Below are 20603 nucleotides of genomic sequence, written 5' to 3'. Positions count from 1 at the left end.
GAGAAGTCACTATAAATAAAATGTAAATAAATAAACAGGGAAGGCACTGTATAATAGATATTAAAAAACAGCTAAGGGGATAGATAAATAGATAGGAAGGAAAGGCACTATATGATCGGCAGATAGGGAAGCTGCTATATAATAATAAATAATATTTTTTAAATAATAAAATTACTATTACTATATACAGTAGAGAGGGAGTTCACTGTATAAAAGACAGACAGAGAAAGCACTACTAACTGAAAAATGGTACAGCCTTTTTATTAATCAACAGATACTTTTAGGAAGGCAAGCAGATAATGAGAGTACAAGTAGATGTGAAAAGCACTAGACAGACAGATAGATATGGAAGGCACCGTATAACAGATACAAAACTGTCAGAAAAAAAACAGGGTATACAGTAAATAATATACAGGCAGATAAGCCACTAGATAGGTAGATAGACATGAAAGGCATTAAATATATGACATAGATAGGAAAGACACTATATACAAAGCAGACAGGGAAGTCAAAAAGTAATACTATTATTACTACATAGACAGATAGAGAAGGAATTCACAGTATAATAGGCAGCCAGCAAAGTCACTATTTAAGAAAACAGAAATAGAAAGCACCAGACAGACATATATCAGCATTAGCAATATATTAGTTTTATTGTGTATTTATTTAATTATTTATCTCTGTGATTTATGTAAATAAAATAAATGAAAAATGCTTCAGCCTGTTTATTATTCAACAGACGCAACAGGACCATTAGAGTACATATAGATCTGAAAGGCACTAGATAGACAAAAAAATAGGAGAGTCACGGTATAATAAATGTGGGATGCTCTTTTTAAAATATTTAAAAATTGAGACTGCAATTAACATGAACAAGTGTCCTTATAACTGTTCTTATTTTTAAGTTATGTAAGACATTCACTGTCAGACAGCACTGAATAATACCCAGACAGAGAAGCCAGTAGACAGATAAACTGGGAAGACACTGTGTAATAGAAGATATAAAACTGTCAGGAGAAAAAAAATAGACAGACATACATACAGATAAATAGATGTGAAAGGTGCTATATGATAGATAGATATGAAAGGCACTATATGACAGATGCTGCAGAAAGGCAAGCAGGCAGTAAGAGTACATTCACATGTGAAAGGCACTAGATAAATGAATAGATAGGGAATTCACGGTATAATAGCAGACAGACAAGGCAACGGACAGATAACAGTATCACACAAATATACATTTTTTTTTAATCTCTGCATTTAATCATCAGACACTGCAGGTAGGCAAGCAGGCAGTGAGAGTACAGATAGATTTGAAAGACACTAGATAGACAGATAGAGAAGGCACTGTACAACAGATATTAACAGGAAAGGCACTATATAATAGGCAGACTGAGAATGCACTAGACAGATAGAGAACTGTATTAACTATATAATAGTTTCGTTTTATATATAATGTATATGTATTTTACAATGGTAAAAACAATTTTATTATGTGCAACCGATGTACATATTTTTTATTTTAATCTGACATGCCATTTTTTTCAGTGAAACAAAAAGCGGTCAAAAACTGTTGCCCCATGTCTTGCTTGACAGCAAGCATCTGACCCAAGAATGAGTTAAAGCTAGAGGCAGGACAGACTGATAGGGCACATATTTATTGTACACAAAGACATGGCAAATCAACTGATACTTACACATTAATACAGGCATTTGTCTATTATACGAATGTTTCTTACACTGCCACAGACATTTAGTTTGCTCACAATTGAAGTTTTTTGGGAGCTGCTATTCACTGGATCGATTCCAAACTACAGCAAGAAATGGCAGCCACTGTTTAAAGGTGCATTTAGGCCCACCACATCTAGGATGCTCTTAAATTGAACCTGTTGATGTGGCTGATTGATTGGAACCACGCTACATATGGTGACTTGTGCTGAAGGTGAATATTTAAAGTGAGGGTTGCAAATAATGAAAGGCTGGTAGTCATTCAGTGATTCAAATACAAATCTGAAGCAGACGCTGAGGGAGCCTTACAGAAGTGATCTGACTGTGTTGAGGCTCGAGATGGTTGAAAACTTTAGGACTGAGTGATTATTATTATTATTAACCACGGTTATGGGGCTGATCTTTTCTTAATTTCACAGATAAGACACACCGTGACTGACGCAGTACTTCCAAAGAATTACAGGAGGGATGGTCCCAGCAACCTTTAATATATACACTCACCTAAAGGATTATTAGGAACACCTGTTCAATTTCTCATTAATGCAATTATCTAATCAACCAATCACATGGCAGTTGCTTCAGTGCATTTAGGGGTGTGGTCCTGGTCAAGACAATCTCCTGAACTCCAAACTGAATGTCAGAATGGGAAAGAAAGGTAATTTAAGCAATTTTGAGCGTGGCATGGTTGTTGGTGCCAGACGGGCCGGTTTGAGTATTTCACAATCTGCTCAGTTACTGGGATTTTCACGCACAACCATTTCTAGGGTTTACAAAGAATGGGGTGAAAAGGGAAAAACATCCAGTATGCGGCAGTCATGTGGGCGAAAAATGCCTTGTTGATGCTAGATGTCAGAGGAGAATGGGCCGACTGATTCAAGCTGATAGAAGAGCAACTTTGACTGAAATAACCACTCGTTACAACCGAGGTATGCAGCAAAGCATTTGTGAAGCCACAACACGCATAACCTTGAGGCAGATGGGCTACAACAGCAGAAGACCCCAGCGGGTACCACTCATCTCCACTACAAATAGGAAAAAGAGGCTACAATTTGCACGAGCTCACCAAAATTGGACAGTTGACTGGAAAAATGTTGCCTGGTCTGATGAGTCTCGATTTCTGTTGAGACATTCAAATGGTAGAGTCAGAATTTGGCGTAAACAGAATGAGAACATGGATCCATCATGCCTTTTTACCACAGTGCAGGCTGGTGGTGGTGGTGTAATGGTGTGGGGGATGTTTTCTTGGCCCACTTTAGGCCCCTTAGTGCCAATTGAGCATCATTTAAATGCCACAGGCTACCTGAGCATTGTTTCCGACCATGTCCATCCCTTCATGACCACCATGTACCCATCCTCTGATGGCTACTTCCAGCAGGATAATGCACCATGTCACAAAGCTCAAATCATTTCAAATTGGTTTCTTGAACATGACAATGAGTTCGCTGTACTAAAATGGCCCCCACAGTCACCAGATCTCAACCCAATAGAGCATCTTTGGGATGTGGTGGAACGGGAGCTTCGTGCCCTGGATGTGCATCCCACAAATCTCCATCAACTGCAAGATGCTATCCTATCAATATGGGCCAACATTTCTAAAGAATGCTTTCAGCACCTTGTTGAATCAATGCCACGTAGAATTAAGGCAGTTCTGAAGGCAAAAGGGGGTCAAACACCGTATTAGTATGGTGTTCCTAATAATCCTTTAGGTGAGTGTATGTATACTAGCTGATTACCCATGGCTTCGCTCACTGAGTGCAAGGGAAAAAAAATGTAGTATATAAATTATTAAACAGTAAAACATTAACATGTAAGAAGTAAAAATACATTGAGCAGGTACTGGATTGCGTTCAGGTAAAGTACAGTAAAGTTCAGGCGCTATAACACAACAGGTAAGTAACACTAACAGCAGCTTAAATGTATTTGGATCATCTCTCAGTAGCAGATCCCTTGCAAAAGGCGCTACACAACCACGGTGGTATAGAAATTAAATTTTCTATGCGATTCTGCAAATTTCTGCCCCACAACCTTGCACTACGTGCCTGTGATTTAAGAGAAAAATTATTCTGAGAAATGTGGACGCTGCCCTTCCGTGCTTAACAGGCAGAAGGTCCAAACAATTCCCAAGTCCAAAACTTAACAGGAATTGGTCGGTACATCATCTTAGATGTAAACCCTCCATCTTTTTAAAAGAATTCATCACAAAAGCAACCTTGAATGTTGCGGGGTTTGAGTGACCTGAATTCACCTTAAGGGAGAATAAGTAGTCGTGCAGCACAATTTACAAAGAGACTTTTGCTTCGATGGCGGCGATTACACTCATTTGCAAAGATTTCCACTCTCCCAGGAGCTGAGGGGGCACTGGAAGTGTCACAAACCGTTCAAGAAGAGAGGACGCAGCCTGAAACGCTCGTCCCCGAAACTGTGAAGCTTGTTCCCGCAGAGCAACCCGACATGGTTTCTGCAGTTAAAAGTAGAAAGACGCGCCCACTTTGTTCTCATGACTACTATCAAGTACTGGCTGAAGGTGAAAGTGTCGTCAGTCACATGGTTTACAACTCAGCGCAGTTAAAAAGTAGAAAGACGCATTTCAAAGCTGTTTTCCTCATCTCTTCTACTATCAAGTACTGGCAATTAAAAAAAAGTTACAATGTGAAAGTTTCCGCGACAGTCACGTGGACAAATAAATAAAACTTCTCTGTCAGAACTTGCCTGGTGGCGGACAGCTCAGCGCTGGAGTCCAGAGAGGAGGGCTGGGAGAGCCAGCTCCGCCCCTGATGGCGCATTTCTATGGGATAGATCAGCGTGTTTGTGTGTACTTCTTTTCAATATCAGTAAAATAGCTCTCACACAAACAATAACAATTGGTAAAGATGATATAAAAATGGCATCCACAAACAAAGTGATTAGTTTCTGTATTATAATATGTTCTGTGGTCATACGTAATTTCCATTTTGTCTGAAAAGAATTTTACATATATATATATATATATATATATATATATATATATATATATATATATCTATACTAATAAAAGGCAAAGCCCTCACTCACTCACTCACTCACTGACTCATCACTAATTCTCCAACTTCCCGTGTGGGTGGAAGGCTGAAATTTGGCAGGTTCATTCCTTACAGCTTCCTTACAAAAGTTGGGCAGGTTTTATATCGAAATTCTACGCGTAATGGTCATAACTGGAAGCAGTTTTCTCCATTTACTGTAATGGAGATGAGCTTCAACGCCGTGGGGGGGAGTTTCGTGTGACATCATCACGCCTCCCACGTAATCACGCAGTACATAGAAAACCAGGAAGACCTAAAAAGCGCTGAAGAAAACATGCATTATATAATTGAGAAGGCAGCGAAACAATAAGAAGCAAGCGAGTGACATATACAACCATATTCATGAGTTCTGCTACTTCGGAAACAAAGCACGATGTAAACCTACACTTTAAATTAAGTTCATAGACAGGCTGCGCTGGCGTTTGTAATTTAGTGCCTGCCCATATAAGGCCGTCCGTCAGCGGCAATCCAATAGCAAACTCCACTAAATATTCACGGGTGAAGGACTGTGCTTATGCAGAGGAAGATGAGATGGTCAGGGTGGTGTTTGACACAAACTCAGAAACTGCGAGAGAAAGTTTTAAGTGCCAGGACTAAGGTAACATTAAATACAGCCATGGACATAGCCGAGATGGCACCAGCACAGCTGGGAAACTTCGATGCATGTACACGAGCGGCTCCGTGAACTGACGCAGTGCACAGATAAAAGCAACAGTTCCAAAAAGCTGAACAAAACCGAATTACACAATTGAAAAGGCAGCAAAAATATGAAGCGCTTGATACATACAAGCATATTCATAAATCCAACTACTGCGAAACAAAGCACACGTTGGAAAAAGTCAATGTCCGCTAAAGGAAGACAGTGTAAAAAACCGTGCATGCAGTGTGTCAGGTCTCAGATAAAGAAGAAGACGAGCTGTTTATTGATGCAGTAAGAAACGAATCGATGAATGAAACCTGTCATCTTTACAACGATTGACAAACACGGAATGTAACTTGAACACAACACATCCTACAAATACGAACCTGATTGAAAGAAATAATGATAATCAAATCCTTGATGACAGCAACACTCAGTAACACTCACAAAACAAATACTGTATATTGACAGTCATGTTACGTTATTTTTAAAATGTTCCCTTTTCTTTTCTAGCTTTTTAACACACTACTTCTCGCTGCGATACGCGGGTATATATATATATATATATATATATATATAACCCGATCTACATACTCGAATAATGGATACTTTATTCGCCATCAATGATTGTTTTGGTAAAGCCATACTCAGTGTATTCATTAGATGAGCGGTAAAAAGTAAGAGCGAGGGAAGGATGACTTATTGAGGCATGCAGGCTGTAGTCGCGTCAACTCTATCTGAATTGCGCGATCACATTTGAAAAATATATCTTTTCAAGTTCTATTTAGTCCATATGTGTCAAACTCAAGGGGCGGGCCACATCCGCCCGGCGTGTAATTATATCCGCCCGAGATCATTTTATATACTGTATTATTGTTATTAAAGCCGGGTATATGAAGCGCTGGTAACACAATAAACTACAGATCCCATAATGCAGCGCTTCAGCTGCCTTTCCGAACACTTACCGAGTTAATCAAGTTATTGCGAAGCTAGCTCACACGATGCTGAAGAGAAAAGTTGATTCTGAAAATAGAGCCTTTAAAAACCGATGGGAGGCTGAGTATATGTTTACTGAACCCGTGTGTCTCATTTGTGGAGCTAATGTGGCTGTAATTACAGAATTTAATCTAAGACGGCACTATGAGACAAAACATCAGGTTAACCTGAATGCAATGCAGAAGATACAGAAAGCAGCATAATTAAATAAGAATCTGACACTTCAGCGGACGTTTTAACCCGTGCACAATCACAAAGTGATTTCAAGTGAAGCTGCTTTTATGGGAGACACAAATGCACCAGTGCACTTGCCCCACTTTCCCTGTTGCCAAGTAATGTTAAACCAAGTCGTCACTACGGTGTTCCCAAATACGCACTTTGCTGATAAACTGAGCGCACTGAGTTTGCACGGCGCTTTGGTGACTTTGAAGAACAAAAAGTCCGTCTACATGCGGCTCGAACCTTGTGCATGTTTGGTAGCACATATCTGTGTGAGAAGCTCTTCTCAGTGATAAAGACTAACAAAACAGCACACAGGAGTCGCCTCACTGATGAGCACCTGCAATCCATCCTGAGAATCTCCACAACACAGAACCTCACACCAAACAGAAACGAACCTGTGGCCAAAAAAGATGCCAGGCGTCCAGCTCTAAAATGACATATGAGCAAAGACAACTGAATGATTTGATTTGTTATTGCTGAAAGGAACACATTTTATTTATATTTCTAGGTTTTGTTATGCAGCATGTTCATATTTGAATTTGTATCATTTTGACAGGATATATTTTTATGGAGAGCAAAATCTTTTGGGATATTTAAAATCTAAGTTTATTTTTATATAAAATTACATAAGAGTAAAGAAATGTGAATGTTTGTTCTTTTAACGTTTACTTTATTTCTAACTTGTATAATTTAGACAGGATAAATTTTTATGGAGAGCAAAATATTATAAGTTGTTTAAGGTTTGAGTTGATTTATTCACGAATAATATTCCTGTCTGTTTTACCATTCCTACCAAAGATATTTCTGTCGACTAAACAAAAATTCCTTCTATTTAAAATTTAAATAGAACTTGAACAAATACGATAGTTCATAATATCCACGCAGACTTGCACGCAAGAGGGGAGTTATCCGTTTTAACAAGCAGCGTATTGCACTGATCTGAAATAGCTGTGTGTGTATATATGTAGATATGTATGTATATGTATATATATGTTTATATATGTGTGTGTGTATGTATGTATATATATATATATGTATTTGTGTGTATATATGTGTGTGTATGTATGTGTGTATGTTTATGTGTGTGTGTGTAAAATATATATATATATATATTTGACAACAACAGTCATCACTCACAACAGTGACAAAACAATTACATTGACAATCATGTTACGTTATTTTCAAAATGTTTCCTTTTCTTTTTCATTGCTTCTTTAACACACTACTTCTCCGCTGCAAAGCGCGGGTATTTTGCTAGTATATATATATAGGGGGAAATATGGTTTAAATTGGAGTGTTGTGTGTGAAAGAAAGAGTGAGGTGTGTTACTTTTATCTTCATTAGGGGTCCATTAGAATTCGAGGTGGCTTTAAATAAGTCTGGGTGGTGTCGATGGGGCGAGTCTTTTGTGCATATGAAATGCATGGTTATTTTCTTTATTCAGGATTGCAACTGATTTGATTGTAATGCATTTTTTATTAAGGAGTGTAGTCGCGTATATCCAAAATTACCAACGTTCCACAGCTTTTAGTTTGCTTCTTAGGAGGATTCAGGCAATCATGTGTCGTGTGCTCAAATAATTCCACAGACCAAATATCTTTGTTTTAAATGTTTTACAAAAATTCAAAGCAAAAAAAAAAACACTATTAAAGATAAGTTCTGTCCAAGGTGTATACATCTTGTTTCACTCTGAGTTTGGTCATACTTGAGGCACATTAGCACAGCTAGAAAAATATATACCAGCTCCTAGTTGCAGGCATATCTAATAGTCCATGCTAGTAGTAAGACTATTTCCTAATTGGCTTAATACACACTCGGCCTTTAACATACCTGGGGTGATACCATAGTCTAGATAGCGATCAGAAATGGATGTTCTATAGACGTTAAGCAAACACTCTGAATTTATCAAACATTACTTTAAGATTTGACCTTAGATAGGAGTAAATTATTGTGCTGATTTGTGTGCGTTTCCTATGTTCTTTTAGTATAAGGGCACCCCACCCCTGCTCAGGTGTTTTTTGGTTTTTTTTTCCCCCTTCTAAAGAAAATTGTTGTATTTAATTATGCCAAAACTATTCAGAGCAGACTGATCATAGATTTCTTTTAATACAGCTAGGCACTTAGGAGCTTCTCAGGACATTTAAAAAACCACACACTGGGGACTCAGAGTATTTAAATAGTTGATTACGCCAAAGAACCAGGAATGAGGAAGCTTGTCCATTGTATTTTTAATCTCATTAAGAGGATGGACCCTGTCTGGAAATTTCCAAGGAAAACCTTCCCCAACCAGAGAGGTCAGCAGTTGCTCAAAGAATAAGATTCATAAGTCAACTGAATTATCAGCATTGGTTTAATACACATCAGATATTTTACACTGCTTTCCACATCAATCATCCGATTGTTTTGTTAGCTCACATACCTAAACTACATATCTAAATAAAAATCATTTCACTATATTCCTGGCCATTAGAATACTTCAGGTGACATCTATCAAGTCTCACCGAGTATGATAATCACCCAACTTCTTGAACCAGGACCTTCTTGGTCCCTTGACCTTTATTTAGTGTCTAAATAACCAGACATTAACCCTTGATGCTACATTAATCTAGAAATCATACAAAAACACTACGCACAAAATAATCCCTTAGTCTACCTTTTTCCTTCCAAACAAACCATTATGTGAAGCCTGAGTGTGGATCTAGGGTTTCTTAAACTCTGAAGTCCCTTGAGCATGGGAAAGGTACTATATAAATAAAATGTGTTATTATTAGGGTTTCCAGACTGGAGAGGATTGGGCTGGGAAACATCCTTTCACTGTGCTCAACCCATTCTATAAACTGGGCTACAGAAGATGGCTTGGGGAAAATGAGGATTGGATTGCCATGCCTGTCAAATAAAGTTCATCTTTCTGAAAACTGTAATGTTAACACTTTGATGAACTTTATTTTTTTACATTGACATTTTGTCACCTGCTTAATGCAAGAGTCACTGGAGCCCAATTGCACTCCCCTCCAAGGTAAAATGAGCCGGGAACATCATATTAGCACAGACCCACCATTTAATCATCTGTTTTGAATCCAAGAGAAACTAGAGGTCAGAACACATGTAGCCAGTAGCCTCCTTGGAGTTACATTCATCCCACCAAGAAAGGGAGAGAGGGAATCCTGTAATCCCAAAAAAAGAAAGAATGGAAATGCCAAACCTAAATAAAGATTACAACTTAATGTAGATTTAGTACACATCTGTGACACACGTTGAGACAGTTACCAACACAGTCCAATGTTTCATTGCAGTGGGTAGAACAGTAGTGTTAGAAGCACATCAACCAACATTCCCATTGTGGGACTATAGGACTGCACAACTTAAACATTCACATCCCACAATTATAGGAGCCAATGTTAATTGACTTTTGCTGTAGTTTTGCCACCCACCTACTTGCACCACAGTAAACCTTCAGGGCCACCTGCCTGATTCACTGGCCACAATACTACAGTTCAGTTATATGGCGCCATTTATAATCAGTTTCACTGATCAATGTCAGATTACCAGTTCACATGGTTATCAATATTGCTCATTTTATGTTAGAGTGGCCAATACTTGCCAAAAGTTAACTCCCTTACAAATAGTAAAGCTTTTGTGCAGTGCAAAGTTTTCATCCAGTAGAAGGATGTGGTCATACGTTATTCGGGTTTAGTATAAGGAAGCTCTGTAAATGTCCTCTTGAGTCACACTCTAGGTTAAATGCCCAGGATGCTGAAAAAAAGTGTACCAGCAAAAATAAATAGTTTAAACCCACAAGCTGGTAAAACAATGAACTACATTTGTTAACCTGTAGAACACACAAAGATGTGCATTTAGTCCTACAAGCCCAGTTCCTTTGGATTAAGCTCTGGATTACAAAGGTTTAAAGGCTGATTCACCTTCACTCCAACTCTGTACAAAGCTCCAGAGAGAAGAAAAAAAAAAAAACCCAACACACATCTTATTGCAGTTAAAAATCCGTATTTACTTTGCATGAACAGATTGGCAAAACAGGTTATTCAAACAAACCAGTTTAGAAGAGACATCTGCAGAGAGCGACTAACTTTCACCTTGAAAACAGCATTACTCAGATCCTTTGGGCCATTAAGTAAAGCAGCACATTCATGAGCTATCCAAATAATTTATCAGCATTTAAGTATGGTTTTAACATACAGCCAATTACTGTTTGACAATTATACCCATTAAGCAGAAAAATCAAAACTATTGTAGGACTTCTCCTACAGGAATTTACAGTTGATACACATGGACCAAAACAAGCATCCAAAATACCTAAACTGGAAAACAATCCCCCCCATCATTGTTTCAAAGGAATCTCAGATTGTACAACAATTTTAAAAATCAGATTTTTCCAGGTCCGTCTAATGACTTAAAGTTGGGTAAAATAAACTAATTTAAATGATGTAACCATTTTATGAAATTTATAGGTATAGGATGAAATTGCAATACAGTAGGAAAAAAAACTGAAGTACAATTATAAACCAAGACGTTGGATTGAATGCTTTCCAGAAAGGTCTGCCAAAAAAGACAAGTTATTTCCAATAGATTTGGCCATGTAGGGCAGATTTCATTAGACTTCATGAAGTAAAAAAAAAAAACACAGGACACCATCTTCAGGCTCTGTTCAGCACAATTTCAATATTTAAAGTTCTCTTAAGGCTATTCAATTTCATGAAAGACCAAAAAGTGTACATGGCAATGCTTTCTATTAGAAATTGAGACAGTGTCTCTTTGGACTAGCAACAGAATTTAGGCAAATTGATTCTCCTCTTCCAGGGTCATATTCTTTATTCCACTAGAGATGTTGGACTGAATCTTCTTTTCCTCCGTAGCAGAAATGGGAGGCAGCACCGATTTCAACCCACTTTCAATCTTCTGCACTCGTGAATTCACACTGCTTTCAAATTCCTCCTTGTTCTTCAGCACAAGGCTTCGGATGCCATCCTTGGCAGATTCACAGTCAGTGGCCAGCTTTCCACGTTCCGATTCAAACTGAGGATTACTAGGATCCAGTGACATGAGCTTTCCAAGGCTACTGATCTTGTCCATGAGATACAGGTTGGAGACCTCAGTGTAAGTTTCAGCAATCATGTGAACCAGATTGGCAATGTTGGATGCCTGGAAAGCCTGGGTGTAAATCATGTCGGTTACAAAAGCATTGGAGGAGTAGCCTTGTATAGAGTGGACTGAATCAGCCGTATTGACAAACTGCTTCAAAGAGGTGTTCAGGCAAGTACTGATCAGGTTCGAGATCTGGAAAAAGCGAACCATTTTCTCCCACTGCTCCTTCACACGACCCATGGCATCAAGGCCCCTGACCAGCATCTTCACTGCAGTATTGAAATCAATCTCCTTTACTTTGCAGGACTGCATAGTGGTAAGAATCTCTGCCAGCTCCTCGTTATTCTTCTCCAGGTTGTCTACACTCTTCTGTTACATGTCCTGTACCTGCTGAAGCTGGGCTCGGCTTTGTTCGATTTTGAACCGAGCATTCTCAGTGGCCATTTGACCTGCACTTTTCTTTTCTCCACTGCTTTGCTGAGCCATCTTTGGTGGAGTAGCAGAAAAAGCAGAAGAATTGGTGAATGCCTTACTCTCCGAATCAAATATCTCACAACTATCTTTCAGACTGCTTATCTGGGCTAGAAGCTTCTTTTCTTCTTCAGGGCACTCTTTTTTGGGTGCATATTTTGTAATTAAATTACAAATTGAGACAGCAGCTTGACAGATCTCCAGGACTTTCTCTTTTGGTTTGGATTCCTCTTCAGCTTTCACACTCTTCTCAATATCTTCAAATTGCTTCTTCTGCCAGTCCGACTTCACAGACTGAGATTTCTCATCATAGAGATCACTCCACTTGATTTGATCTTTTTCCACAAACACCTGGATTTGTTGTGAGAGTTTTAGCAGCTGTGCCGATTTAGAATAAGCATTGTTGACAGCTGCAGGGTTGGTACTTTGACCAGGATGGATTGCCGAGCCTATTGCACCCTTTATTCCACCAACAATTTTACTAGGGGCTGTGTACATTGCAACATAGCCAGAAATCAGACTATTCACTGAATCGGTGATGCCTTCCACAAAGTTCATTCCAATCATTTCCCATCCAGAGGGCATAGAATCCATAGACTTCTTAAACATGTCATGAGCTTCATCCAGCTGATTTGTCATGCGGGTCATGTTCTCTTGTGCCAGCTTTTTTGCCAGTTCAGTTGACTCCTTTTTCATATTGGCTTCCTCCAATTTTAACTTGATGGTCTTGAGATCTTCTTCATACCATTGCTTTGCATTCATGCAAGCTTCCAGCAGTTCCTGAATGAGCAGAATGACCGCAGTGAAACTCCTCAGTTGACTCTGCTAAACTTGTGCACTCAAAGGCTACATCACGGATATTTTTCAGTTGACCTGGAAGAAGAGATTTAACAAGGTCAATGTTGTCCTGGAGGAGGGTCTTCATGGCCATTTTCATGTAGTTTGGTACATTGGCAGAGTGAAGTCTGATCTTGTCCATGTTCTTGTGAGCTTCATTAAAGGCCATCCATCCACTATTTGTCACCTGCATAAGACAAGCACGGAAGGACTCTGGATAACGAATATATTTGAACCCATCCTTGGGTGCATTCTTGTTAATGGAGAAGTCATCTCTTGATGAAATGAGCACCAGCTCTCCAAGGATGGCGATAGAGTGGGCCTGGCATCAGGAACTCTTCCCAGTTGGCAAAGGGCTTCATGAGAAGAGTAGTATCTTGTCGGACATCTTCTGCTTTAGAGATACTCAACACTGCCTTCTGGATGTCTAGAGCCATGTTTCTGAAAGAAAAGAACCAAATACCATTACAAAAATTCCCTCCAAACTACACTTTTTAAAAAAAAAAAAAAAAAAGATTCACACTTATTTTCAATCTGAACCAATATAATTTAGCTTATTGATCCCACAATTTAAGTTGAGGCAAATCATTTAGAGTGATTGGGTGCAATTCACTTGTTTTTTTACTGATGTAAATCTAATTTTTTTTTTTTTTTTTAAGTTCCTTTTTTGGCAGTTGGAAAGCCATCAAACTGGAAAGTTCGACTGAAAGAATATACAAACGGCCCCTCAAGCAGCACATGAACCACCTAAAACATCAAGTTAAATGAAATAGGATTTTTACGTTTATTCCCTCCACCATAACTTAATTTGGTACAAACAATTCTTTTTACTTTGATTGAGATCTGAAACCAAATATTTCAAGCTGCAACACTAAATGACTAATCTTAAAGTTGCTTGAAAGAGAAAGTTTACGTTGAATGAACATCAATGTTATAATTTCAGTGTATAGTTTTCTAGAATATATAATTAAAATGTAATCCAATAAGTCTACAGGTGTTTTTTTTTTTGGGAGAGAAGATTTAATGTATACCCAGCTTTGCTTATGGGCATATAGAGAAAAACAAAAAACAAAAAACTAACATTTAAAAATCAGATTTCTGTCCCTTCATTGAGGATTTCTTATAATTCAGGATTCAGTGTAAGGCCTAGGACAGGATATTACTTTGGTCAACTGTTTAAACACATTTATTTTAAAGCGTCACTTCCTCACCAATACTGGGACCACCTGCTGTTGTCACACTTACTGGAATTTTTTTTTTTTTTAACCACAATAGACAAGAATAGACAAATATAGAATCCCCCCACAACTGCAAATCAGATCTCCAATTGCATTTTTCCTTTCTGTCAAGATTAAATCATGCAGTGGACCCTCTTTCCTCTCTCAGGGGAGGAAAGCCCCACACAAACTTCTGACAATCCACACAGTTTATCCCCAGCCTTAAGATGGCTGAACACTTGTAGACTAGCATATTGACAATTTCAGCCAACAGTATACTTAAATTCTTGATTTGCTTCCATTGCAATCAATGATCCAACCTTGCAGTGATCTGATATTTCACATTTTGCACTCTTATCTTGGATAAGAGAGTTTGGACTTGTAATATCCCATACTGTACTGCAACCTATACACCATTTCAGGTTATCTGCACAACACATTACTAAAATCAAAATTGTATAAATTTAAATGCTCAATTCCTAAACAGTTGCAGTGATAACATTTGTCACTTCATTCTACCTCTTTACTAGTCTAGGCTATAGCATTTTATGATCAGTATTGTGATAATTAAACGAGTTGATGGTAGTGTCCCCCATTCAGATGGCCACAGATGCAACATGTGCTCACAAGCATCAAACCTTTTCAGTTTCATATGTTTTTACCAGGTCTGGGGAGGAAGAGAGGAAAGGCCACAACACACCTTCAGCCCATAGTGTGTGTGTGTGTGTGTGTGTCCATAGGGGGTTTGGGGAGGAAATGGATCTCCGAGCCCTTCAGGACAAGCAAAGCAGCCATGCTTACCCCTAAAAACCAGCTGATCAGTGTTAAAAATTTAGCCAGTCTAAAGAAACTTCCAAGGAATGTGTGTGGGGAAATCGGAGGCCCTCCAGGCAGCATTGAGTGCAAGGACTAATACCCCTGAAAAATAGGCAGTTTAGACAGTCCACTCGCCTGCACCAAAAGCCACCACTTCACCTGCATGCCCGATACGAGAGGATGGATGTTACACCAAATGGTTAAGGATTTGTATAGTCTGCACAGACAACATCCAGGCTTTGAGTCCATGGTGCTGTAACCATTTGGCACATACTTTGCACTACTTCATCTCCCACCACATGCTTGTGTTTGAAATCAGTCATTTTTAACCTTCTAGAACAGACTTGGATGGCTACCACAGATATATCCATGATTAGTAGTCTCAATAGCATTAAAATATTCCAAATGCTTTTTTTTTTTTTTTAAAATGTCACTGGCGAGGAGCAAACCCCTGGGGTCGACTGATGTGGACATGCAATATTTGAGACATCTGCACAAAAAAAAAAAAAAAAAGTCCACATATACTGTAATGATGCATTGGTTTGTCTAGAGCAGGGGTCTCCAACCTAAAGAGAACTACTTTTACAAAATTAAAATGGCCGAGAGCTACTCATGTTTTCTAACATTGATTCTCATAGCTTATTTCAACCCAAACTGAATAAGCTTGTTTTGTCTGAACATTTACAAAATGTTGGTGTCCACAACTCACATTTTGCATTAAACAATCACAAAAAATATTGAGTTCACCTGCAAGTGCATTTTGTATGTATATATACACACATGTATGCATGTCAACAATGCAATTCCAAATACACAGATATGACTTATTCCTTTGTCATTTTGTTCCATGTCACTTTATTCACATGTCCAGTTGCAGGTGATGTGTTTTTTAGTTAGTCAGATTACTGGCACTGCATGGAGTCAACAAGAGAGGCCGGTGTCTGAAATGACTCCATAAGAGTGAACCTCGGGGGCTCCACTCCACCAATGTTCGTCTGTCAGTCTTGTTCTGACCTTTGATTTCATGACATTCATGTCAGACTCGGACGTATGGTGACCCAAACAAAGCAGACAGACATTTTCAGAGCTGCTTAGTGAAGATTCTTATATTTATCTGGCTCTACTAAGCTCCAGAAATGCGGAGTGCTGTTGAGACTAACTGCACATTTTGAAGGTTTACCAATATAGAATATATATAAAATCAAATGTCTGTCCGCTTTTCACGAGAGAAATGTCACGGATTCAGATCGGGTTTATATATAATTTGCTTGAACATCCCGGTTGACTTTGCGACTTCTCTCATTTCGCCATGTATCAGAGTTCGCTTGCGGTACCGATTCATTTGCGCGTATCCGAGATCCACACAACAGACCGGAGGAGGGTGGTCTTCCTCACTCACTCGCCAGCTTCGGGGCGTGTGCCTTAACTCCGCTTAGCTAGCGAACGAGAGAACAATTGAATTCAACTTTGTCTGATATTTAAAATAGTGTTACTTAGGTCTTCATGAGTTTGAGTCCGGATATTCTCTTAAGCGTATGCCACATTGAAAAGAGATTGCAATTCATATTGTGGATCGTGATTTTCTGTTTAAAGGATCGTGATATGATTTTTGGAAAGATCGCCCACCCCTAATTTGACTAATCAAGTTTTCAAATTTATGTAGGATTCATTAACCTAAAGGGGTTGCGAGCGACGTGTTGGAGACCCCGGAGGCCAAGAAGATCAATGTCCTGTGTAGAGCGTTCGACTTGCGTTAGTGTCTACAATTTGGGGTGTTCTTGAAACGGAGAAACAGGATGCGCCAGAGATTTCAAAAACTCCCAACAGGGTTCGAACCACCACACACCTCAAAATAAACTGCTTCAGATGCCATTTGACAAAGCCTCAGCGGCCGACCAATACGTACATGGCTGAACACTTCCAGACTAGCATATTGACAATTTCAGCCAACAGTATACTTAATTCTTGATTTGCTTCCATTGCAATCAATCCAACCTTGCATCATTAGAGTTTGGACTTGTAATATCCCTTACTGTACTGCAACCTATACACCATTTCTGGTTCTCTACACAACACATTACTAAAATCAATTATATAAATGTAATTGCTCAATTCCTAAACAGTTGCAGTGATAACATTTGTCACTTCATTCTACCTCTTTACTAGTCTAGGCTGTAGCATTTACTGATCAGTATGGTGAGAATTGTATGAGTTGATGGTACAGTGTCCCTCATTCACATGGCCACAGAAGCAACATGTACTCACAAGTATCAAACCTTTTCAGTTTATGTTCTTACCAGGTCTGGGCGAGGAAGAGGGGAAAGGCCATAACACACCTTCAGCCCATAATGAGTGTGTATGTCAGGGTGATGGATCTCCTAGCCCTTCAGGGCAAGTAAAGCAGCCATGAGAGATCGAGAATAGCAAAACGTAAAAAGCAGCCTTTAATAAGGCGCAGGCAAGTGGAAATGTCACTGCTCCTAAAGGATCATACTTCGTTTTAAGAAGCAGTCCCCCTAAAGAGTGCGTATTATATAACCATATAGACAAAGTGACAGATCAAGCTGTCAATTGGCTTGTTGAACGTTAAATCAATAGCAGCTAACGCGCTGCACCACAGAGGTGTTGAATTCGGCAACAGAATAGAAGTTAATCCGACACGGATTCACGCAATTAAATCTTAATTCAACTCGCCAACTCTAGTTTCACAGCATGGGTTATTTTATTTATTTATATAAAAAAAATTACCCGCTTTAAGAAGATTACCCCGCAATAAGCATTTTTTCCCCCTTAAAAAAACCGAACCCCTGCGAGATAAACCTTCTACTGAAGCATACTATTAAGCCGTATTAGAGAACGGTAAAGAACGAAGGTCAAAGCGCATGGGTATCAATAGCTCAACAGTGTCGTACCCAAATTTGTAAAGGACTTCCCGTAGCGTTGAAAACGAGTTAGCGACTAACAGTTTAAAAAAATAAAAAAAAAAAATAAAAAAAGTTAAGAGGAACTCCTAAGCTACACTTGTGCTCCCTTTACAAGCACTGCATATACAGTTCTGGTTAAAATAATTTACTCTTGCAGCATAAAAGGTATCGTTATACGCACACAAACCCCGGCCCATTGCATATAGCGTTTTCGTCATATATAAAGTCCGTGTAGAGAAATTAACAGCTGAATATCACACGACGCTGGTCCATCACATAATTCACGTATTATGGCAGTTTAAGAGAAATACTTAATGACGTTGTGAAGTCCAGAACTGTAAATTTATACACGTGTTCGATTTTGAGTAAACTAAGGTCAACGTTTAGAGAGGAGTTTGAAAAGCGAGTTGTACTGTTAAAGTTGTCGGCTTTTATTCAAAAATATTATGGCAACATTAGCATTTAAAATTTACTTCAGTAACGCCAATGATATGAAAATGTAATCGTTTCAAAAAACTTCCTTGTTTATATAAAACGGCCACCCATTTCCAAATGGGTTGTCCATTTTGCTATTAAAATTTCAAAAGACTATGAAATTTGTGTGTTAAATCTGCACCTAGCGATATAGATGGTTCCCAAAAAGGCCCATCCACATGAAGGGTCCAGAAAGAACCCTTTGGACCCATAATGGGCTCCACAGCCAATAACCATATTAGTGACATACCAACAGCTGGTGATTTTAAGAGTGCTCTTACTGATGTCCAGCAACGCCATGTTCTTAATATGTTGATATACTGTAACCTACCATGCAGGAACTTCCTAGATGTTTTTCAAAGCATAGAATCATATTCAATGAACCAAACCAAAAAAAATAAAATACATTTAAATGGTGCATGCTCATGCAGTTTCCTTACATGGATCTACAAAAAGAATGTGCCGGTTTTTAATAGAGTATGCAGGAGTAATGTAAGTGCTATTATAATGGAAGACATTTGAACTGTGTAACCGTGATACTCCTTTTCCTCCAAGACCATAATAGTGGGTTCACGGTTTAAATAAAATAAAAAATTATATATAAACGGTAAAGTACTGGCAGCTGGGTTGCCAGAATTGTACTGTAATAAGGCGACTATTTTTAGTTCTACGGTACAACTTTGTAGGAAACCATTAGAAAGTATTGTCAGGGTCAAACCCCAGTACGCAGCTTGCATCAGTAAAACAGCCAACAGATACCATTTAAATTAAACACATTAAAAACAATTCAATGTTTAAGGAAACTAGGGCACATTGTCTGGTGGGGAAAAAAAGTTTGCTTTTGTGGTGTCCTACAGGTTTGCCAGCTTATTGAATACAGCCAACCATAAATATTGTAAAAGGGGGCGTGTACTTGTGCAAATATTGTAACTTCGGTTTTACTGAAACGGCGCTTTACCATTGTACATTTTACGGTTACTTACCTTCGCCATTTAAGAGTTTCACTGTAAAATTAAGATTTTTTTCAGTGTAATTCTAATGCTTCAATAAACGGTATTTATTTTGAAGGTAGAAAAATTTTTTTTTTTTACAGAACTTGTATTGTTTAAGATATACAGGTAATTTTCAGTAGAACATAAGGCGACTCCTTTTTTCCAGAAAGGGTCTTTTACTTTCACCATTTACAGTATTTACTGTTAAATGCACCGATTTTTTTTTTTTTCTTTTTTACCAATGTTGTAACTGTGTTGTCATTATGGATGTAATGACAAGTTAAGGAAAGTGACACCTTTATTGCCTAATTAAAAAGAATTATATGCAAGCTTTGGGGACAGCTCAGGTCCCTTCTTCAGATTTACATCTTGCGTGCAGAAGGGGCCGGAGATGCCTCAAAAGCTTGCATGTTGTAATTTAGTTAGCCAATAAAAGGGATCACTTTGCTGGACTTCTCGTTACGTCCTCTTAGGCAGTAAAAGACACACACACAGCAAAAAAATGTGGAGATGCCTTGGACCAAAATTCAAACAGCAACTTATTTTTTAATTCCAAATCACGTAAAATATGCTTATTTTAAAATTTGAAGACCGTCATTCAACTTATTATGCAAACTGGCCTGCCACATTTTGGCTAAAGGGTTCATTTTGCTTTACGTTTTAAAGACAACTCATGACAGATTACGCTTCGGTCAAGCGAATTATTAATGGTTTTGTTTCAAAATAAATTTATGTTCATTAAGGTGACATCTAACAACTACAAACAGCCATATAAATATCAAACGATGCAAGTTACATTAAGGTAAAGTAAAGTGAATAACTTGTTAGTTTAGGTTTCTCAGAACCCTAAAAAACCTTAATGATAAGACTCTAACCAGAAAAATACTTACGTTTAGCCAAAAAGACAGGAGTTGCCGCTTCCAAGGTAATAAGCAGATGTAGATCACCGAACTCTGCTAACACGCTTAAATAGGCAGTTTATCATCCGCCCTAACCAATCATTTTCAGTCAGTGACTGGTGGCTTCAGATTATCACTCCCTCGTTCTGACTATTCATCTGCAGGCTCAACTAATTGCGTAATGTGCACTGGTGGAGTTCTTTACTCTCAACCTGTTATCTGACTTTA

General features: G+C 38.5%; 2 pseudogenes; both read right to left on the bottom strand.

Annotated features, from left to right (window-relative positions):
• LOC120529782 overlaps positions 1-20448 on the bottom strand; it is a 27825-nt pseudogene extending 7377 nt beyond the window's left edge.
• LOC120529783 lies at positions 10631-13123 on the bottom strand (annotated as a pseudogene).
• Positions 20449-20603: the final 155 nt, after the last annotated feature.

Source organism: Polypterus senegalus, chromosome 5 (assembly GCF_016835505.1).
Source record: "Polypterus senegalus isolate Bchr_013 chromosome 5, ASM1683550v1, whole genome shotgun sequence".
Taxonomy (NCBI): Eukaryota; Metazoa; Chordata; class Cladistia; order Polypteriformes; family Polypteridae; genus Polypterus; species Polypterus senegalus.
The sequence above is the reverse complement of the archived record's forward strand: the minus strand, read 5'-3'. Positions and strand labels throughout refer to the sequence as shown.